The sequence below is a fragment of the Petromyzon marinus genome, unplaced genomic scaffold (genome assembly GCF_048934315.1).
Source record: "Petromyzon marinus isolate PM22_M1 ecotype Great Lakes invasive population unplaced genomic scaffold, UKy_Petmar_22M1.pri1.0 PM_G_Scaffold_24, whole genome shotgun sequence".
Taxonomy (NCBI): Eukaryota; Metazoa; Chordata; class Hyperoartia; order Petromyzontiformes; family Petromyzontidae; genus Petromyzon; species Petromyzon marinus.
In genome coordinates, this window is record NW_027422806.1 from 2,101,918 (window position 1) to 2,115,366 (window position 13,449).

Below are 13,449 nucleotides of genomic sequence, written 5' to 3' on the forward strand. Positions count from 1 at the left end.
CATTGCTTACAAATCTCAGCTCTATGTTTTCAAGTAAATCCATTTTGGGTAGTGAATAAATTATAGACTAAATAAGCTACACATGACGAATTGTAGGCAATTATAGTTATAATCAAAGACATTTTTAAACAATCACGTGGTCCCTGTAGTCGCCGTTAGAGACAAAATCTGCTTGAAACGGTTCATCAACATATATGAATACATTGATTCGAATAAGCAGAGTTAATTTCCTATTTATGGCATGCCGGTTATGTGTCAACATCACCTTATAAAAGAATAACATTTAAAATATGCACAGACAAGTATTCATTCGTAATTATTGACAGGCATATGAACAAAATTGAATTACTGCAGTGAAATATACTGCATCAGGTTACATCGTATTAACAAGCTATTTTAAAAATACGCACCGCCTGCTTAATAGTGTATGTACAACGTACTATTGTAGTGTCATTCAAAACGAGTAGGCCGTTGCATGCTGGCGTCTGGGTCAAAATGTAGCAAATTATAAACATTACCTACAAATAATAGATCACGGAGTTTAGATCGCAACACAAGCAATCGTCATCAGGTGGGACAACCACAGCAGCAAGAAGACAAAACTGCTGAAGTAGGCGCCTACTTCAGCGTCTTCTTCTTGTTGTGGTTGTCCCACCTGATGATGATTGCTTGTGTTGTGATCTAAACGCCGTGATCTGATATGTTTCTACCCACGTGATGACTTTACCGAAATAACGAGTGTGGATTCCTGCAGTCACAAAAGCTTCGAATCAAGATTGCCTACAAACTACACAACTGAGATGACGCATCAATCATCGCCCCCTACTGACAGGCTCTTGTCCACATGCAGGCCGGTGCAGGGCCACCACCTTGTGCCACACAGGGGCAGCTGCTACTTGGGGATGCTCTTCGAGTGTTTCAGACGAGACACTAAACTCCGAGTTGCTGAGGCGGTTAAGCAAGTACCGTGTAAATCCAATTATTATAACATCGTGAATGCTTGGGAGCTTATTGGCTCTCGCACCTGGTGAGAGATTGACCCAACCCACAGGTCCACAAAAACTGGCTGCTCTTACTCTGCAGGTTGAACCTAGGAGCTGAGTGTTCAACTTCACATTCTTGTCATCAAAGGCCTGTGACAAAGGTGCATCTATTGGAGCGACATCGTCTCTGGCTTACACATCTACCGGGTCTCCACTTGACTTTGGATTGTCTCGGAGGAAGTCCACCCACACCTCCACTTCCACAAACTGCTGGGAGTTGCCTCGCTCTGCCTCACAGTCAGAATTCTCCTCCTGCTTCACGTTGCCTCCATCGATGTGAAGGTCCCATTTTGGAGTTGAATCTTCATCTTCACATTTCACCTTCACTTCTTCCCTCTTCACCATCACTTCTTCATATTTCACCTTCACTTCTTCGCTCTTCACCATCACTTCTTCACATTTCACCTTCACTTCTTCGCTCTTCACCATCACTTCTTCCCTCTTCACCATCACCTCTTCATATTTCACCTCTATACCTTTAAAAGTGTCCAAGCTGTTATTTTCTTCCGGTTCGTGTTTCATGAGGGATGGGCTTATTGCGGCACTTTGACTTTCACAAGCTGATTTCAGACTGCACTCCTTGTGGATCTTCTGATGCTTTTGTGTTTTCTGGTGTACTTGAAGATGTTGTTGCTGTGCAAACGCTATCCCGCACGGAGTGCACCTGAAGGCACGGAGTGCACCTGAAGGGTTTCTCTCCCGTGTGTGTTCTCTGGTGTACTTGAAGATATAATGCATCTGCAAACGCATTCCCACACACACTGCACTTGAAGGGTTTCTCTCCCGTGTGTGTTCTCTGGTGTTCTACAAGAAGAGATGAACGTGCAAACGCCTTCACGCACACACTGCACTTGAAGGGTTTCTCTCCTGTGTGAGTTCTCTCGTGCCGTGTGAAATCTCCAGTACGATCCGTGCTGTATGCACACCGGTCGCATTGGAGCCTTGTCCTACCGAGCTGCGCTGAGTGCATTTGCTCCATCAGACCAATTCTGCGGAGGAAGCGTCAGAGGAAGCGTCAGCTGCAGACAGAAAAAAATAATATCCACACCATCTACACGACAGTATCGAGGCACAGAGGAATGCATATATAGTCAAATGTGACTTACACGTCTATACTTATTCATATATTCAGGATGTAGAAAAAACGTTTCCCAAATTCATCACAGGGCTGTTATGGCACACAATGTCTGGCTACAAAAGGAATATTTATGAGAGCTAAATTCATCTGACATAGCAAAGGGTTTTGAAAACAAAACTATTTGTGTTATGCAGAAATGCATAAATTAATGTTCAAACGCAACTTAGATTGTGTGAATCCAGGTTCAGATGTCCTTGAATGCAGGGATGAACAGATCCGACTTCAGCTGCATGTGTGTGCTGTGTTAACTTCCTGTTTCCATTCTTATAAAGAGTTCCAGAGGAAAACAAAAGTAAACTATTGTTATGATATAAACTCCGTGTTCAACAGAGTTAATAGACGTTACTGCAAACACAAACTTGACACTGTCACTGAGTAAACAGGCGGTGGCGTGTCTAGAATCACGCCTGGCCACCTTCATCTGCTTGGCATGAATGCTTCCTCATTCCACCAAGTAATTAATTGAGGATCAACGAACATAGCTGAGGCTAACTGGAGTTTGCGTGTCTCTCTCCGTGGTGAGATGTTAACTACCTCACCTGATATACAGGAAGTCGTGGGTTCGATCCCAACCCTGACGCCTGCTGTATATTTGGAGTTTGTGTGTCACTCCGTTTAGCGTCTTTGACCGATAGACATTGACACACGTATTCTTGTTGATTTCTGTAAAGTTACGTAGATAGAAAATAACAATAACAGATAAATAATTACATTAAATAAAGACTACTTGTGTTGCGATCAAAACGACGTGAGTTTTTTTGCTTTATTTACATTTTTTTGTTATTTTCATTTAATTTTCTATCTACGTGACTTTACCGAAAGAACCAAGAATATTAATTCCTGCAGTCACCAAAGTTTTAAGTCAAAACATTCACACACGTTGACAAAGCCTCACCTTGTGTTGTTGTGGGCAGGTCGCTTCTGATAACAAGAGCGGTATAGCAGCTCAAGCGGGCTTGGCCTGCTAACAAAATAAAATAAAAACTGCGTGAATATTTACAATAAAACAAAGTTACAAAGTGGCGAGCCGGGTGAAGACAAATTAAACTTAAGCGAGATAATTAAAGTGAATGCAATCAGGCGTGGGCAGGAGGCAAGGCCCCGCGTGGCTAGGCCCCGCGTTGTAAAGTTCCAACCTGGACATCGATTCCCATGCTCGCTGCTACTCAACTGACATCCCTACGAGAGAGAGAGCGAGGCTCTACCTTGGTAAACAACCACAACCACCACCACAACAACCACAATCGCAATGAGAATTTTTCACCTCAGATTTCAGTGCCTGTTACCTCGTGACGTCACGCAGCAGCAGGTGACGTGACGTCACTTCCGGGATACGAGGCACGCTCCTCCCACAATGAGCGGCTCCGTAAATAAATAAATTAGAGAATGTATAAATTATGTTAATGTTGCGCCCAAATGTCGTGAGTGCTGAACCCGTCGCAATAAACTCGCGACGGCTTTAACGATACACATTATGTTAATGAGCCGCTAGTCACTGGGCGTAGCTTTGCCCAAATAAGGATTGGCACTGGAACGATATCGGCAGTGACCCAAGCGGAGGTGACATCATGTGCAAGAGCGCGGTGGACGGGGGAGCGGTGAATACGTTGGTGACATGATGTCACTAGCGAGGTACACCTCCCCCTGGCGTTTCACGCCGATGAGGTAATGCAGAGTGGTGACGTCACAGAGTTGGAGTTTAAGTTAATTTAGATTCATTTACCATTGCTCCCTCCCTTTGGTGTGTGAGCTCAGCTACAACAACGTGGACATTATTGTGTATACATTGTGTGTACACTGTGTGTGTGCACTGTGTGTGTACACTGTATGTACACTGTGTGTATACACTATGTGTGTCACTGTGTGTCGCTGTGTCACTGTATCACTGTGTGTGAGTACACTGTGTGTATATATACAGTGTGTACCCTGTTTGTGTACACTGTGTATATACTGTATGTACACTGTGTGTGTACACTGTGTGTGTGTACACTGTGTGTGTGTGTACACAATGTGTATGTACACTGTGTGTACACTGTGTGTGTGTACACAATGTGTGTATGTACACTGTGTGTGTGTACACAATGTGTGTGTACACTGTGTGTGTACACTCTGTGTGTACACTGTTTGTGTCCGCATTGAACCGAACCCCCGGCAAGGCCATCTACTTAATGAGAGAAAATTCACACGAAATGTCCTTCTCAACGAAGCCTTCCGGATGTAATATGAAATAATCTTTTAATGAGGAAATAAAATCATCGAAGTCAAAACACAACACAATTCAAAGATGTTTCATTTTAAAACTTCAAAATGGAGCATGGGGTGCTTGCGTGAATGCGTCCATCGTGTGCAAATGTTGTGACTTTCCTGGCCTGAAGGCCGTCAATGTGTTGGACCATTATTGGTGCACAGCGTCTCAACAACAGCAGTGGGGTTTGCTTCAACCGATGGTTACGAACATCCAGACGTGAATCAGCAAGGAGCATTTCTAGTCCCAGTTAGACAAAATCTACATCAACACGTAAGACAAAACTACAATTCGTGTTGTAGAGAATGTACCTCCTCCTATACGTGTAACTTTTAAGTGGTATGCCTTGTAACTGATGAATGATCCGAGCGTGCTCCCTATTTCAAAGATAATGAGTTGCTCCAGAGGCAGATGCTTCGTGAAACACAAAAGTACCCTTTGACCTGTATCACAAGAACAACGGGTCTCACCCGAGTTCTCTTTACAGGTTACTTCCAAACACACACACACATTTTGTCCTAACATCACTTATTCAATGTTTGTTCCTCATACAAAATGTTACATGCACGCGCACAATCAGACACGGTATTCATTCTAAATCATTGACGGGAATATTAACATTGAATTACTGCAGCGAAATTGACTGCATCACATTACATCGTATTAACAAGAAGTTATTTTACAAACACGTACCGTCTGCTTAACAGTGTATGTACACCGTACTATTGTTGTGTCATTCAAAACGAGTAGGCCGTTGTATGCTGGCACCTGGGTCAAAATGTAACAAATTCTAAACATTGCCTACAAATAATAGATCACGGCGTTTCGATGACAACACAAGCAATCGTCATCAGGTGGGACAAGCACAGCAGCAAGAAGAAGAAACTGTTGGAGTAGGCGCCTACTACTTCAGCAGTTTCTCTTGCTGTGGTTGTCCCACCTGATGACGATTGTTCGTGTTGCAATCTAAACGCCGTGATCTGTTATGTGTGGATTCCTGCAGTCACGAAAGCTTCGAATCAAGATTGCCTACAAACTACACAACTGAGATGACACATCAATCATCGTCCCCTACTGACAGGCTCTTGTCCACATGCAGACCAGTGCAGGGCCACCACCTTGTGCCACACAGGGGCAGCTGCTACTTGGGGATGCTCTTTGAGTGTTTCAGACGAGGTACGACACAAAAATCCGAGTTGCCGAGGCGATTAAGCGAGCAAAGCGTAAAAGCAATTATCATGAGAACATCGTGAATGCTTGGGAGCTTATTGGCTCTCGCTCCTGGTGAGAGATTGACCCAACCCACAGGTCCACAAAGACTGGCCGCTCTTACTCTGCAGGTTGAACCTAGGAAATGAGTGTTCAACTTCACATTCTTGTCATTAAAGGCCTGTGACAAAGGTGCATCTATTGTAGCGACATCGTCTCTGGCTTACACATCTACCGGTTCTCCACTTGACTTTGTATTGTCTCGGAGGAAGTCCACCCACACCTCCACTTCCACAAACTGCTGGGCGTTGCCTCGCTCTGCCTCACAGTCAGAATTCTCCTCCTGCTTCACGTTGCCTCCATCAATGTGAAGGTCCCATTTTGGAGTTGAATCTTCATCTTCACATTTCACCATCACTTATTCCCTCTTCACCATCACTTCTTCCCTCTTCACCATCACCTCTTCATATTTCACCTCGATAACTTTAAAAGTGTCCAAGCTGGGATTTTCTTCCGGTTCGTGTTTCATGAGGGATGGGCTCATGGTGGCACTTTGACTTTCACAAGCCGATTTCAGACTCCACTCCTTGTGGATCTTCTGATGCTGCTGTGTTCTCTGGTGTACTTGAAGATGTGGTTGCTGTGCAAACGTTATCCCGGAGTGCACCTGAAGGGTTTCTCTCCCGTGTGTGTTCTCTGGTGTACTTGAAGATTTGATGAATCTGCAAATGCCTTCCCACACACACTGCACTTGAAGGGTTTCTCTCCTGTGTGAGTTCTCTGGTGTTCTACAAGAAGAGATGAACGTGCAAACGCCTTCACGCACACACTGCACTTGAAGGGTTTCTCTCCCGCGTGTGTTCTCTGGTGTATTATAAGTGCAGATGAATATGCAAACACCTTTCCACACACACTGCACTTGAAGGGTTTCTCTCCCGTGTGTGTTCTCTGGTGTTCTACAAGATTAGATGACTGTGCAAACGCCTTCCCACACACAGTGCACTTGAAGGGTTTGTCTCCCGTGTGTGTTCTCTGGTGTATTACAAGAGTAGATGAATGTGCAAACGCCTTCCCACACACACTGCACTTGAAGGGTTTCTCTCCTGTGTGAGTTCTCTCGTGCTGTGTGAAATCTCCAGTCCGATCCGTGCTGTATGCACACTGGTCGCATTGGAGCCTTGTCCTACCGAGCTGCGCCGAGCGCATTTGCTCCATCAGACCAATTCTGCAGAGGAAGCGTCAGAGGAAGCGTCAGCTGCAGACAGAAAAAAATAATCTCCACACCATCTACACGTCAGTATCGATGCACAGAGGAAAGCATATATACACAGTAACACGTGACTTACACGTCTATACTTATTCACATTTATGATATAGTGCAAAAGTGTCCCAAATTCATCACACGGGCTGTTATTGCACACAATGAGAGGGCAAATGGTCATAAACATGCCTGGAAGCCCTCGTATCTTCAAAATGAATGTTCACCAAAAACTCCGAGCACACAATTTCAGCTGTCTGGCTTCAAAAGGAATATTTATGAAAGCTAAATTCAGCTGACGTAGCAAAGGGTGTTTAAAATAATACTATTTGTGTTACGCAGAAATGCATGAATTAATGTTCAATCGCAACTTAGAGGTGTGAAGCCAGGCACAGATGTCCTTGAATGCTGGGATGAACAGATCCGACTTAAGCTGCACGTGTGTGCTGTGTTAACTTCCTGACTCCATTCTTATAAAGAGTTGCAGAGGAAAACAAACCTAAACTACTGTTTTGATATAACCTCCGTGCTCAATAGAGTTAATAGACTTTACTGCAAACACAAACTTGACACTGTCACAGACTCAGAGGCGGAGCCAGGATTTTCAGGTAGGGGGGGGCAACCCCTCCAGCAATGAAATGATAGTTGTTAGTAAGGAGTTGTTAGTAAGTAAGGAGTTGTTAGTAAGGAGTTGTTAGTACGTAATGACTTGTCCCTTGCTTTTTATTCGACGCGTGTGATCGGCATTGTGCTCGCTGAAGGTGTTTGCCTTCAGGGAAGTCGTGTACTGTATACTCAACTGCGCAAAATTCTGTGAGTCGCTTGTAACTGCTTTGCCGTTACTTATTGCCAATTATGGACTCGGACTGTTGTCCTCTCATAGAGTCCCTGGCACGTAATAATCAGCCACACGGTGGCAGTGGGGGTCGCAAAATGCTGATTTATCTATAAATATGAAAGGGAAATGTGTGGATACGTGTCTGTTCGAAATGTTTAGCATACTTCCCAACGTGCCACACACTTGAAATTTGGCATGTGGGTATGTTCCATACTGTACACAATGTAAAAAATATAAAGTCTTTTAATCAAACAAACTGAGCACATTTTTGAAATATAATGCAATGCAACACAGAGAGTCGGTCAACACACAATAAACGCATAGCCTGGTAGATTACTTTCTTACAAAGATTGCTCAACTAAGCGAGAGAATTGAAGCAAACGCAATCAGGCGAGGGCAGGAGGCAAGGCCACGCGTGGCTAGGCCCCGCGTTGTAAAGTTCCAACCTGGACATCGATTCCCATGCTCGCTGCTACTCAACTGACATCCCTGAGAGAGAGAGGCTCTACCTCTGTAAACAACAACAACCACCACAACAACCACCACCACAACCACCACAACGATGATAATTTCTCACCTCGGATTTCAGTTCACGCGTGGAGCGGCAGATGTTACCTCGTGACAGCACGCGGCAGCAGGTGACGTCACTTGCGTGGTACAAGACACTCCCCTCCCGCAACGAGCGGGTCTTAATTTAAATAAATTATGTTAATGAGCCCGGCCCATACGTGGAGGGATGGGGCGTGGGTGCTGAACTCGTCGCAATAAACTCGCGACGGCCTTCACGAACACATTATGTTAATGAACCGCCAGTCACCGGGCGTAGCTTTGCCCAAATAAGGATTGTACTTGAACAGATAACGGAAGTTGACCCAGGCAGAGGTGACGTCACGCTCTGTGTGTGTACACTGTGTGTACACGTACACACTGTGTGTGTGTGTACACTGCGTGTGTGTGCACTGTGTGAACACACTGTGTGTGTACACTGTGTGTGTGTACACGTACACTGTGTGTGTGTACACTGTGTGTGTACACTGTGTGCGTGTACACGTACACACTGTGTGTACGTGTACACACTGTGTGTGTGTACACTGTGTGTGTGTGCACTGTGTGTGTGTGTACACTGTGTGTGTGTACAGTGTGTGTACACTGTGTGTGTACACGTACACACTGTGTGTGTGTACACTGTGTGTGTGCACTGTGTGCACTGTGTGTGTGTACACTGCGTATGTACATTGTGTGTGTGTACAGTGTGTGTGTACACTGTGTGTGTACCCTGTGTGTTGTGCACTGTGTGTGTACACTGTGTGTGTGTGTGTACACTGTGTGTGCACTGTGTGTGTACACTGTGTGTGTGTACACTGTGTGTGTACACTGTGTGCGTGTACACGTACACACTGTGTGTACGTGTACACACTGTGTGTGTGTACACTGTGTGTGTGTGCACTGTGTGTGTGTACACTGTGTGTGTGTACAGTGTGTGTACACTGTGTGTGTACACGTACACACTGTGTGTGTGTACACTGTGTGTGTGCACTGTGTGCACTGTGTGTGTGTACACTGCGTATGTACATTGTGTGTGTGTACACTGTGTGTGTGTACACTGTGTGTACCCTGTGTGTTGTGCACTGTGTGTGTACACTGTGTGTGTGTGTACACTGTGTGTGTGTACACAGTGTACACGCACAGTGCACACACACCTCTGCCTGGGTCAGTGTGTGTGTGTACACTGTGCGTGTGCACTGTGTGTGTATGTACACTGTGTGTATACACTGTGTGTGTGTGTACATTGTGTGTGGCACAGTCATCTCAGTCGACCAATGGGCATCTTTTCATCAATTTATTTTCGAATTTTCTTGTTTTTGTTATTTTATATCTACGTGACTTTACCGAAAGAAGCAAGACTATAAATGTTAACGAGCTGCACCACGCTGTGTGGGAGCTGCCTGGCCTGTCGCTCCGCACAAAGCTGCGTGGAGCCTCTGTGTGGAAGTTCTGCGCCGGTGAGAAACTCTCTCAGGCTGACCCCCACCCCCACGCCTCCACGCAGATTGAGGCGAGCCGAGTGGTGGCGCATTCTATTTTGACTCAAAACGTTCGCGACCGCAGGAATTAACGTTCTTGGTTCTTTCTGTCAAGTCACGTAAATTAAAAAAAATGTTACATTGAAGAAAAAAATAAAATGACGATTTAAATAATAAACGAATTTTTTTCTTTATTTTTGTTTTCTATTTACGTGACTTTACCGAAAGAACCAAGAATGTGGTAGCACATTCTCTATTTATTGCAGAGGTTCAAGGTTAAAATCCAACAGGCACACCTGGCTACCCCAGCAACATTCACCACAATATGCACAGTCTGCTAAACGGCAGATGTAAAACATAACGTTGTGTCATTCACAACGCACAGGTCATTGCATGTTGGTCTCACGGTCAAAATTGGGGTAATTCCAAACATTATCGAGAAACTCCACAACGGAGAAACGCACCCCCTGTACCAACGACGGAGGCGCAGGGACAGACGCTCGATTACGTTGGAATCGATCTGCAGACGGCCAGCAGCTCCGTGTCGCCTTATCTCGATCCTGCAATCCCAAACAGGTGAAAGTCCGCATCGAACCGAACCCCCGGCAAGGCCATCGTCTACTTAACGACGAGAGAAAATTCACGCGAAATATCCTTTTCAACGAAGCCTTCCGGGTGTAAAATGAACTTTTAAGCTTTTAATGAAGAAATAACAATCATCTAATTCAAAACACAACACGATTCAAAGATGTTTCATTTTAAAAATTCAAAACGGAGCACGGGCGCTGGCGTGAATGCGTCCTTCGTGTGCCGTAAATGTTGTGACTTTCCTGGCCTGAAGGCCGTCAATGTGTTGGACCCTTATTGGTGCACAGCGTCTCAACAACAGCAGTCGGGTTTGCTTCAACCGATAGGTACGAACATCCAGACGTCAATCAGCAAGGTGCATTTCCAGTCCTAGTTAGACAAAATCTAAGTCAACACGTAAGACAAAACTACAATTCGTGTTGTAGAGAATGTACCTCCTCCTATACGTGTAACTTTCAAGCGGTATGCTTTGTAACTGATGAATGATCCGAGCGTGCTCCCTATTTCAAAGACAATGAGTTGCTTCAGAGGCAGACGCTTCGTGAAACACAAAAGTACACTTTGACCTGTATCACATGGAATGTGTCTCACCCGAGTTATCTGTACAGGTTACTTCCAAACACACACACACTTTGTCCTAACATCACTTAATCAATCTAGATTTGAACACTTAATCAATGTTTGACCCTCATAGACAAAATGTTACATGTACACGCACAATCAGACAAGTATTCATTCTTAATTATTGACAGGCATATTAACAAAATTTAATTACTGCAGTGAAATATCCTGCATCAGGTTACATCGTATTAAAAAGAAGCTATTTTAAAAATACGCACGGTCTGCTTAAAAGTGGATGTAAAACATACTATTGTAGTGTCATTCAAAACGAGTAGGCCATTGCATGCTGGCGAATTCTAAACATTAGCGACAAATTACAAAACTGAGATGAAACATCAATCATCGCCCCCTACTAACAGCCTCTTGTTCACATACTCTTTGGTTCTTTCAGTAAAGTCACATAGGCAGAAAAAATAATAATAGATCACGACGTTTCGATCGTAACACAAGCGGTCGTCCTCAGGCGGAAATAATAATAAATGCAGGCCGGTGCAGGGCCACCACCCTGTGCCACACAGGGGCAGCTGCTACTTGGGGATGCTCTTCGAGTGTTTCAGACGAGACACGAAACTCCGAGTTGCCGAGGCCATTAAGTGAGCGCCGTGTAAAAGCAATTATTATAACATAGTGAATGCTTGGGGGCTTCTTGGCTCTCGCTCCTGGTCAGAGATCTCCCCAACCCACGGGTCCACAAAGACTGGCCGCCCTTACTCTGCAGGTTGAACATAGGAATTGAGTGTCCAAATTCACGTTCTTGTCATTAAAGGCCTGTGACAAAGGTGCATCTATTGTAGTGACATCGTCTCTGGCTTACACATCTACCGGGTCTCCACTTGACTTTGTATTGTCTAGGAGCAAGTCCACCCACACCTCCACTTCCACAAACTGCTGGGAGTTGCCTCACTCTGATTCACAGTCAGAATTCTCCTCCTGCTTTACGATGTGAAGGTCCCATTTTGGAGTTGAATCTTCATCTTCACTTTTTACCTTCACTTCTTCGCTCATCACTTCTTCACATTTCACCATCACCTCTTCATATTTCACCTTTATACCTTTAAAAGTGTCCAAGCAGAGATTTTCGTCCGGTTCTTGTTTCATGAGGGATGGGATCATTGCGGCACGTTGACTTTCACAAGCTGATTTCAGACTCCGACTCCGCTCCTTGTGGACCTTCCGATGCTTTTGTGTTCTCTGGTGTCTTCGAAAAGTTGATGCCTGTGTAAACGCCATCCCGCACATCGTGCACCTGAAGGGTTTCTCTCCCGTGTGTGTTCTCTGGTGTGTTACAAGAGCAGATGAATGTGCAAACGTCTTCACGCACACACTGCACTTGAAGGGTTTCTCTCCTGTGTGTGTTCTCTGGTGTACTTTAAGATGTGGTGACTGTGCAAACGCCTTCCCGCACAGAGTGCACTTGAAGGGTTTCTCTCCCGTGTGTGTTCTCTGGTGTACTTTAAGATTTGATGAATGTGCAAACGCCTTCCCACAAACACTGTACCTGAAGGGTTTCTCTCCTGTGTGTGTTCTCTGGTGTGTTACAAGATTATATGAATCTGAAAACGCCTTCCCGCAGACACTGCACTTGAAGGGTTTCTCTCCTGTGTGTGTTCTCTGGTGTATTACAAGATGACATAGATCTGAAAATGCCTTGCCACACAGAGTACACTTGGAGGGTTTCTCTCCTGTGTGTGTTCTCTGGTGTTTTTTAAGAGCAGATGACCGTGCAAACGCCTTCCCACACACAGTACATTTGAAGGGTTTCTCTTCTGTGTGACTTCTCTGGTGCCGTGTCAAATTTCCAGTCCGGTCCATGCTGTATGCACGCTGGTCGCATTGTTGACTTGTCGTACCGAGCTGCGCTGAGTGCCTTTGCTCCATCAGACCAATTCTGCAGAGGAAGCATCAGCTGCAGACAGAAAAAAAGAATATCCACAGCATCTACACGTCAGGCACAGAGGAATGCACACGTGACTTACACGTCTAAACTTATTAATATATTCATGATGTAGTGAAAAAGTTTTCCAAATTTATCAGATTTGATTAACGCCTTCCCGCACAGAGTGCACCTGAAGGGTTTCTCTCCACGGGCTGCTATGGCACACAGTGAGAGGGGAAATGTCATTAATATGCCTGGAAGCCTTCATATCTTCAAAATTAATATTAACCCACACAATTTCGGCTGACTATAAAAGGAATATTTAGGAAAGCTAAATTCAACTGACATAGCAAAGGGTGTTGAAAACAATACTATTTCTGTTATGCAGAAATGCATTAATTAACGTTCAATCGCAACTCAGGTGTGAATCCAGGCTCAGATGTCCTTGAATGCTGGGGATGAACAGTTCCAACTTCAGCGGAATGTGTGTGCTGTGTTAACTTCATGTTTCCATTCGTATAAAGAGTTCCAGAGGAAAACAAAAATAAACTATTGTTTTTATATATCCTCGTGTTCAACAGAGTTAATAGACTTTACTGCAAACACAAA